Raw genomic sequence first — 9,738 nt, 5'->3', positions numbered from 1 at the left:
TTGGATTATAATAAAGAAGAAACTTGGTGTGCTCGGGTCGCATTAAGGGGACTAGGCAGTCAGAAAATCGATTTTTTTTATTGAATTTTTCGAAAGTACTATCCTTCCCGAGTAAAATGCCGTTTGGTTCATGTTGAAATTCGTAAAATTAAGGATTTGACAGCCAAAAAGGTCGAGCGTCAACAGGCAAAATAGGTAAAGCGTCAAAACTTTAAACGCGTTTTTCTCGGAATCTTTTTTTCTCTTTGTTTTGCAGTAATTGCAAAAAGACGGAGGTTCAAATCGATTTAAAAAAAATTGAGCATATGTAAAACATGTCTAGTTAAGGCCTGCACCTATGCATAAGTCTGTAAAAACTTCTGTTTTGACAAAAAAAAAATATAATAGCTCCTTCTTTTTAATGAAAAATCACGTTTTTTTACATTTGCAGCTGCCATTTTTTTAATTTTGATTTTTTTCCTTTTTAAATAGGTTTAGTGCAGAATGGGGTCCTATAGAGTGCCAAATTTTCCAGGAAAATATTACAATTCAATTTTTTATGGCCAGGATCACTGCAAAACCACAACGGCACCAGAAAAACCGCCTATGCATCAGAAGACTGTAGCGCCGTCATATATATGTATATATTATTTTAAAAAAATTTTTCTTTACTGTTTATGGTACTAGTAAACATTACCTAAAAGTACTAGTCACAATTTGTATTCATTTCCTTGTAATTAATTCCCAAAAAAGATTAAATTTTTACCAAATCTGACTGCCTAGTCCCCTTAAAATATAACATGTTCCACATCTGATGTTTCATAAATAATTGCTTACTAACTTGGCAACATCATAATCTATGATTATATGTACATATAAATACATATAAAATATTTATTACATTTTTAATATTATTCAATAAACAAACTAAATCGCCCATTCTTTGCTTTGTTTCGTAATCTCGTTATAATACACTTAGGTATTCTAGATATCTTAATTGTTACACTAAATGTGTGATTATTTGTTTAAGCAATTAAGATAATCGTATAAATGTATTATAATAAATTATAATTAGTTATTCATTATTGGAATATATTTTTCATACAATGTATTCTTTTACAGGAACGATGTAACCTGATAATTTGTCACGATAATTACTATAATAATTATCTACTTTTATAATGATGCTTTAATCCGAATACATCTCACGTCGTGATTTAAAAATCTCATTGACTTAAATGTACACTCTAAAAAATCCAAAGTAAGACATGTTTGAATTTCAAACATTTTTCTACAGAAAGTGACTGATTTTCAGACATTACTTTAAAATTTTTTAGTTCTGATTAGAGTTTCAGCTTCTTTTCGAAGAGTATTTTTATGTTTATAAAAAAAGTTCCGGTGATCAACACTTTGAAAAAGGCAATTAAAAAATGGAATGCTAACTTCACACCCAACTTTAAGACCGAATACTTCTGAATAGAAAAATTTATTGGGATTTTTTGTTTTTCAAAAAACAAAAAAAAAGTTTAATTTAAAGTCAAAATAGTTCTAATAGCTCAATTGATTCCTTTCGATAAGTAAAAAACTGCAAAACCTTAGAATTGTTTTAAAAAGTCATCAAAACGCAAATGACATTCATGGCAGACCTTCGAAGTCGAATATCTTCTTAAAACTCCCATCAAAACGCCTGCAACTCTACTACTAACTAGTAGCGATCCGACCACTAGTTAAAAAGATATTCGAAGATGCAACGGATGAAATTCGACTAAGCCCCGTTTCAAACGTATCCGACACTGGACTACTGACGCTGGGTATCCGATCGCGAAGTGTATGGATTAATATGGGAGCATTTACACGTTTATCCGATAGCCGATTTGTGAAAACAAAGAAAATCGATCGGATACCCGGCATCGGTAGTCCGGTGCCGGATACCTACGTGTGAAACGAGCCTAAATCTTTCTGTCCGTAAACGGTACGGGCACGGCACGGTTATGTCTAAATCGACCTTAAATCGGAGATATATTCACGGAGGGAGTTCGTTATACGAGTAATATTGATATAAATCTCGCAGCATCGATATAAAGGCGTATAATCGATTAAAGATGTAACGATAAGATTATCGTAAACAACATCAACGAGTAAAACGCATAATTTGTTGCATCGAGTACAGACATTCATGGTGGCGTATTAAAAAGTTGAAGAAAGTTACGTGCAACGTGCGTAACTTTCTTTCATTTAAAAAAGAATGTATAATTTTATGAAATAATGAGAAATTCTTTTTCTATACGGCTAATTCACTGCAAATCCAAGTGTGTTATTTTAACTAAAGCTCTTCTTACACATTTCTTGTCGTTTTGAATGCCATTTAACACGGTTGAACATATTAATACGGTTAAACGTGTTGATTTAACACGCAACAAAACATGTAAAACGAACTTCAATCAAATGTATCATTTTTAAACGTTTATGCGTGTAGAAATAAAACACTTGGATTTACAGTGTATGATAAAACGGCTTGCAATTACAATTAATTACAAAATATTCTATACATATAATCATTAGTCTATATACTCTATATAAATCAAAATGGTATAGTTACTATAGTTGTCTCTACGCTATTAAATATTAAAAGATAAAATTTAAACCAATACCTTGAGTTAAATAACATTTTGTTCTTTTTAATTGTGTGCGTCAAAATTTATTATTTTAACACAAAGAATGTTATTTTAACTCCATTGATTAGTCAAATTAATAATTAAATTAACATTGTTTTATTGTAGTTAAATTAACGACATATTGAGTCCGCATTGCGAACAGTGGCAAGACTACTACCTTTTGTAAATCGTGGCAGAAAAGAACGCGAAAAAAGTGGCGAATGCGTGTTAGAATCCAAAGATTCAATTGGCCTGAAAACTACGCTGGTGCGAGCACTGTCGTATTGTATCGGAGAAGTCAGGCTGTCTTAGGCCCTTGATTCTCTGCACGAGTATCTTTGGACCTGGGATCAGAGTCAGTTACTGGTCTGGTGATGCGAATATATAGCCTCTCCCAGTCAAGTCATGCGCTCACCTCCCAGTGGTCTCGCTGGACCACTGCAATGGGGCTGTTCCGATTCAGTACGGCTCGGTCGCAAGATATAATGTCGGCTGGGCAGCGCGTTCTGCAGTAACGAAGTGGCGTCAATAGCGATCTGACTGCGCCTCTAATAGCATGTAGTGATATGGGCCCAAGTACTGCGGTGAGTTGTGGACCCAAGGAAAAGCACGGTTATCTGAGAAGCTTTCGGCTGTCAATCCGTTTGCTCCCCAACACGCAGTAAATGTGAAGAAGTCAAGAATGAATCTTCACGCCCGGGTTCTCGGATGGTCCAGGCACTGCACGTACGATGCGAGATTGATGACTCGGTTAGTGCGGAGACACCCAGTGACTGCGTAGCTGTCTCCTCGAGAGTAGGCGCTAGTTATCGGGTATAGAAACGATTACGCCTCTTGACGCACAAGATTCATGCCATGAGTAGCCGTGGCCCCCTATAGCTTTCTTCTTCTTCTTTGGAAATTTTATGGCACCTAATCCTCCTTAGAATCACATAACGGTCAAGAACAAGTCGAAAATAATAAATACAAACTCGAAAGATTCAATCCAAACTCGGCGTTGATTGCATCAGCAATCTTCAAATATTATTCAGGACAAAACACGTCCGAACATGTCCACGGTATCGACGAGACTTGCCCCCAGTAGCCGTGTTAAATTAAAATAGAAATAAATGGTAATAAATTATTTCGTGAATGGATGTCCATCTGTGTCAAACACAGCGCACGGGCACTGCGTTTCAAGCATGCCCGGCGCCGGGGATCGACTCGCAACGGTGGCGGGATTCGCGTCCGCATCTCCCACGTTGCAAGGCCGGCCAACTTCGACTCCCCGGCTAAAGTGAAAGAAAATCATATGCTTTAATGGGCTTGGAACCCTTAAGAGGAAGGTCGTTCGGCTGATTCGATTCGGAGTCGTAGATCAATGAGACCCCTTCGTCGGGACTGGAATCCGATTGGGCCTGATGATCGATCGAATGATGCTTTCGCTTGAACCGTGACTGACCCGTCTCGCGAAAACCCTTCGCGAATGGATTGTTATTGATCTTCAACTTTGTGATGTTCTCGTTTTGGTATGCCGTCACCGCGATAAATTCCGTCTCTTTGAAAGCAAACAACGCGGTTGGATGAGAAAAGAGCTCGTTGTAGTTCTTCGCATCGAAGCAACGGACTATCCAGATCCTAGGAACGTATTTGTGCATCGATGTTAATACCACGTTATTATTGGGGTCGTTGATGTTGTTCGTTCAATTTATTGAAGCTGATCGGATTGTCTATCCAGTGGCTCCCCGTTGCCGGACTCTCGGGATGCTTATAAATCCTATAGCCGAAGGGCTGTTGCGGCTCTGCCGGCCCCGTAAAACTCCAGCCACCCATATTGCTGTTCTTCCCCCCGTTCTGGTATCCACAGTACTTGTAGCGGCGATCGGAGGCCGGTGCTATCTCCATGAGGACATAATAATTCTCACGTTTCTCCAAACCGCTTACGTTTATCTGAAGTTCAGATTCTGAACGGACGGAAACATGTGCCGACCGCTCTTGGTAATTATCATTTCTGTATTATTCTCGTAGAATTGCTGCCAGAGGTTTCGATTAAGCATGGGTTGAAATACCCATTCGCTTAAATTCATCCTCTCACCTAATTTGTGTTGTAGAGCGGTTGGTGACTGCGCGAAAAGTGGCGATGCTAGTTGCATATTCAGTTCCAGGAGCATCAGTGCGTTGTTTGGATCCTGAAAAAACATCTCCGATGATCGACGTTTCTTCTCCGACACCGTCGGTGTAAGGTATAAGGCAAACACGGAAATTATCAAAACGAACGTCGAAATCACGTGCAGTTGTAGAATGGAACTGAGACGACCGGTTCTCGCCTACCAGTGACCTACCACAAAACGGGATCAGTGCAATCCGCCGAAACTAGGCGAAGTATATGTGTCGTCGGTCGTTCGGCGCCAACACATGAGACAACTATGTGTCCATGAACCTTTTGTCCTTTCTGCCACGATTGACAAAAGGTAATATATAAGGTAACAAATAACGTTCAAGTGATAATTTTAAATGCCATAATCACACTAATCTACTGAACCAGTTAAAATAAATATTAACTCATTACGCGTTGTTAATCCATTTAACTTTTTCTTTCTTTAACCCTTTAGGGGCCACATATTGACCCCGTTGGAGTAAAATGTTATAATTTATAAGATAGTCTTAAAAGACGTCCCTGATAAAAGTTTTTTAGTTTTTTGTTTTTTGTTTTTTTTTGTTTTTTTTTCTTTTCTGTTTTTTGCTTTTCTGTTTTTTTGCTTTTCTGTTTTTTTGCTTTTCTGTTTTTCTGTTTTTTTTTGTCCTTTTGTTCTTTTGTTCTTTTGTTTTTTTTATAACATAATTATGTACACAGGCCCCTAAAGGGTTAAAAATGTTCAAATACTGTCTGTTCCTTTTCCGGGTAATCTCAGTAGAGACATCCTGCACTTCTTCAAGCTTCTCATATATTATACATATTTACCTTTCCGCTGAATCTCGATCAGTCGAACTCAAGATATTAAGATTCTCTAATGATTCGATAATATTCCAACAACGTTCAGACGAAGAAATTATTAGGTTAATGCGTGTACAAATGGCAACAACTGGCTTCTTTTATGTACATTTTACATTAGTGATATATATTAGCGATATTTAGACCCTGATAAAAATGGTTCTAGGAAGAAATCTCCCCGGAAAAATCCTCCCCGGAAACAAGTTCCCGGGAAAATCTCCCCGGAAAGAATCTCCCCCGGAAAAAATCTCCTACGGAAAAAATCTCCCCCGGAAAAAAACTCCCCCGGAAAAAATCTCCCCCGGAAATAATCTCCCCCCGATAAAATATCCCCCGGAAAAAATCCAGCACTACTGTATTTCAAATTGAGACGGCATTTTGAAGGGCCGTTACACTAGACTGTGCGACTTTATTTGGTGCTTGTATATGTTATTATTCGGAACCGTCAACTGATTGTGCTGTGTTTACTCATCGTCAGCAATATCACCTCGATTAACAGTAATCAGTCTGTTGTAAGTACTGGTAGCGATATTATCGTGCACCATGCCGCTCAAATTTGTAAAAAGCAACAAGGGAAAGAATCAGCTGATTACTGATGGTGAATTGTATTACAAGCATGGGGAGGGGTCTAATGGAAAAGTTATTTGGCGGTGTGTGCAGTATAAAACCGGGTGTCGTGGGATTTGTCACACGTCGTCGGTGTTACGCGATGGTACGTAAATTAATGTACTTAACAGCAGTATCGGAAATTTTTCATTACTCTTTTACTTTTTGCTTATTATAGGCATCATTTTGCATCAAACTGAGCACACAACTCACGCTCCTAACGCTGCAGCAGTTGAGACAAAGCGCGTTGTTGCAAAATTACGGAAGAAAGCGGTGACAAGCAAGGAAGCATCATCGTCATTAGTGGCGTCTGTGCTGGGTACGGTGTCGTCTCCTGTTGCTGCACAATTACCGAGTGCTGAGTCATTGAGTCGGACTGTCCGAGGAATCCGTCAAAGGAACAATCCTTTACCGCCTAATCCCAGGAAGAACACACTGTATGAAATACCAGAACACTTTCAACAGACATTGAAGAGCGTGAAATTCTTGTTATTCGACTCTGAGGATATTAACAACAGACTGCTTATATTTGCTACGGAGGATAATCTGCAGGTGTTGCGAGGATGTGACACATGGTATTGTGATGGTACTTTTAAAGTAGTGCCTGAAATATTCGACCAACTGTACACCGTACATGGGGAGGTGAATGGCAAGGTTGTGCCTCTTGTATATGCGTTATGCCCTAATCGACGCAAGAGAACATATCAAACTCTGTTGCGGGTTCTAAAAGATGCTATTCCCGGGGTGGCCCCAAAAAATGTAATGTCGGATTTTGAGATGGCATTTTTAAAAGCCGTTACACTAGAATTTCCCGAATGTGAACTCAAGGGGTGTTTATTCCATTTCGGTCAAGCACTTTGGCGTAGTATACAAGATCACGACCTTGCGCCATTGTACCGCGAGAGCAGCCGCGTGGCTCGTAATTTACGAATGTTATTCGCATTGGCATTCGTTCCTTTCTGCGATGTACATTACGCGTACGATGCTTTGCTACAGTCGAAATTTTTCACTGATAATGAGAAGGATTTGAGAGGTTTCCTCGATTATTTTGAGCACACTTGGGTTGGCGTGTTAGGTCGTCGTAAAGTACGACGCGGCGCAATGTTTGATGTTTCTTTGTGGAACCACTACTCCTCAGTGATGGTGGCTGTTGCTCGTACCAACAATGCAGTGGAAGGATGGCACCATGCACTAAATCGGAGAGCAAATGGTTCGCATCTCGTACTGTGGAAAATGATCGAGTTGCTTCAGGCAGAGCAGGGTCTCGTCGAGGCTCACATTGCGCGCGCGAATGCTCACGCTCCTGCGAATAATAGAAACAAGCGCTACAAAGACAACGATGCGCGATTGAAGAGTCTCGTTGCAGCATACAACCGACAGGATGTGTTACAATATTTGAAAAATGTCGCTGCCAATCTGTCGTTATAAAAATGTGTTATGATTTATGTGTTATTTATCTTTGTTGTTAGTTACGCCGATTGTATTACGTTAATTGCGCTTTGTTGAATGCGTTTAAATTCCTGAGGAATGTTGCTGTCAATCTTTCGTTGTTTTAAATTATCATGAGTTATGTATTTATTGTCTTTGTTTTTAGTCACGGCCCTGCGGGGGGCTCCACTATCATTAAACTATACACATAGTGTGCCTTGCAAAGTACGTGCGTGGGCTTTTCACACGTGGAAAGTTGTAAACCCATGTGGCACCTCGGTTTTTGCTGGGCACCGAAAATGTTTCCGGGGGAGATTTTTTCCGGGGGAGATATTTTCCGAGGGAGATTTTTTCCGGGGGAGATTTTTTGATGGGGAGATTTTTTCCGGAAAGATTTTTTCCGGGAACTGATTTCCGGGAGATTTTTTCCGGGGAACAAAACGTCGGTTACGATAAAAATATGTGCACGGAAAGAACGGTTTTGCTAGAGTATCCAAAAAATCAGCCAGATCTACAGATCTGAAAATAACCCCGTTACACCATTAAAACAACTATAGTAAGTCGCTGAAATATGATAATTCTGTAAAAAATTTTGACATTTCAGCAATCAGTTTAAGTTCTACACAATTATTTTGATGGACCAACAAAACTATTCTCAGATCCGCACCTAGCCAAACTCCCAGACACCTCAGCAAAACCGCACTTTCCGTGTACTGCATATATACGGTTTTTAAAATAAAAATATGAATTATATCGATTTCTTCGTTGCTATGCAGCATCGAGAATGCAGCAGCACAGTGCTGCTTATTAACCCTAGGTATGCACAGTGAAGTCTCCAAGACCCCAGCCCAGCTTCCTTTTTTCGCGCTCGTAGAAACTTTTGTCTCATATATTATTTTCTTTTTACTCGTATATCTCGGTACTCTTTAATTCAATCGACTTTTATGCATTATGGGCCTATTCCTTGATGTATTCTTGATCGATTAAAAAAATAAATAAACTGAAATTTATTTTTGCTGAAGTTACGATGACAATGGGATGAGGTCTCCGAGACCCTACAGTGTATAAGTGTATAGACAAAATAAGACTGTGTATACCTAGGGTTAAAAAAGATAACATGCAATTTATTCACGCTCATGTACAAAGTAACGTCGACCACGCAAAAATTGTTGATAATGTTAGTACGGGTACAAAATTCGGTTTTGTGAAGCGCAAACGAAAGCCAGAGACTTGCAGAGTTTCTTATTCACGCATCATGGAAATGCACGCCCTTAATCTACACATACGGAAAGAACGGTTTTCTGTCAAAAAATAATTTTGTTGCACCATTAAAATAATTATAGTAGGTCGCTGAAGTATAATGATAATGCTGTAAAAATTTTGATATTTTAGTAATCAGTTTGATTGTTTTACATAATTATTTTGATGATGCAACAAAATTATTTTCAGATCTGTATCTAGCTAAATTTTTTGATACTTCAGCAAAACCGTTCTTTCCGTGCACCATTCTTCTGTACACACTTTACAAATATAGAAAGAAGATATCGATAAATAAAAATGCGTTAAGTCATTACAATGTTAAATTTACGTAAAAATCCATGTACACGAGGAATCTCGAGATTTTTCTCTTTTTCTCTCCCTCTCCCTCTCCCTCTCCCTCTCCCTCTCCCTCTCCCTCTCCCTCTCCCTCTCCCTCTCCCTCTCCCTCTCCCTCTCCCTCTCCCTCTCCTCTCCCTCTCCCTCTCCCTCTCCCTCTCCCTCTCCCTCTCCCTCTCCCTCTCCCTCTCCCTCTCCCTCTCCCTCTCCCTCTCCCTCTCCCTCTCCCTCTCCCTCTCCCTCTCCCTCTCCCTCTCCCTCTCCCTCTCCCTCTCCTCTCCTCTCTCTCCTCTCTCTCTCTCTCTCTCTCTCTCTCTCTCTCTCTCTCTCTCTCTCTCTCTCTCTCTCTCTCTCTCTGCGGTAACGAAAACTCACGTTTTCACGCCAAATCGCGTGTTACGATATCGTATTAAAACTTATAATAAACGACTGTTTCGGCCGAACTTCAACCGATGACATAATGTGCGCCTTTAAATATCAAAATAAAAATACATAATTATACTC

The 9,738-nt window shown here is 39.5% G+C and overlaps 1 pseudogene; it reads right to left on the bottom strand.

Moving 5' to 3' along the window:
* Nucleotides 1-2,174: 2,174 nt before the first annotated feature.
* LOC139785080 (T-box protein 2-like) lies at nt 2,175-9,256 on the bottom strand (annotated as a pseudogene).
* Nucleotides 9,257-9,738: the final 482 nt, after the last annotated feature.

This window comes from Temnothorax nylanderi, unplaced genomic scaffold (assembly GCF_030848795.1).
Source record: "Temnothorax nylanderi isolate EJ_2023f unplaced genomic scaffold, tnyl_v1.0 TNYL_tig0735_pilon, whole genome shotgun sequence".
NCBI classification, from domain to species: domain Eukaryota; kingdom Metazoa; phylum Arthropoda; class Insecta; order Hymenoptera; family Formicidae; genus Temnothorax; species Temnothorax nylanderi.
Note: the sequence above shows the minus strand (reverse complement) of the source record. Positions and strands in the feature narration are given on the sequence as shown.